At 38.0% G+C, this 785-nt stretch overlaps 1 protein-coding gene across 1 annotated transcript in view; it reads right to left on the minus strand.

Moving 5' to 3' along the window:
- Pds5a (PDS5 cohesin associated factor A) overlaps nt 1-785 on the minus strand; it is a 110,898-nt gene that overhangs the window by 16,946 nt on the left and 93,167 nt on the right. The gene's annotated exons all lie outside the window — the stretch shown is intronic.

The raw sequence follows: 785 nt of genomic DNA on the forward strand, positions 1-785 counted from the left end.
AAAAATATATGGACAGAGCTTGTTTTTCGCCAAGTTCCCAAAACGATTTACAGATTAGAGTACCTGCTATATTCCATTGAAAATGTAGAATTAATTTGATAGCATTTTATGTGAGGGGATGGGGATGAAGCCATGACTTTTATCTCTGGCAATACACAAACTAGGTGTGGTCGCACACACCTGAGAAGTGGAGGCCAAGGTCCTCTCACTATACAGTTGGTTTGAGGCCACACTATGCTACAAAAGAAAGATTAGGTATATGCTCCCATGCTTGATCTATGTGTGGCGGGGGTTCTAACCTAGAGCTTCAAATATACTAACTAGGGAACATAAACGACCAGCTGAGTCATATCACCAGTCCTAATGATTGTTATTTTAGGTAGGTAGGGTGTTCACTCTCTCCTCTCTCTCTCCTCCCCCCCCCGCAACTAGCACATTCCAAGAAAAATGGTATACAAGTTAATAAATAAATTCTTAATCCATGAGGGAAAATTTTCATCACAGCTTTATAAATTACCAAACTAAAGCATAAAATCTGAAATAAATTATTTCAGGACTTAGAAAGATGAGTATTTATAAATAGGAAACAAACAAAAGAGTAAGGAAAGGATGGTTAAATGGAAATAATTCTAAAGTAAGATTTTAAAAAATATACAATAAATTAAGAAAAATTCAGGGGCTGGACTTCAGCAGTTAGGAGCACTGACAGCTCTTCCAGAGGTCCAGGGTTAAATTCCCAGCATTTACATGGCAGCTCACAACTGTCTGTAACTCCAGTTTCAGGG

Source organism: Microtus ochrogaster, linkage group LG1 (assembly GCF_000317375.1).
Source record: "Microtus ochrogaster isolate Prairie Vole_2 linkage group LG1, MicOch1.0, whole genome shotgun sequence".
NCBI lineage: Eukaryota > Metazoa > Chordata > Mammalia > Rodentia > Cricetidae > Microtus > Microtus ochrogaster.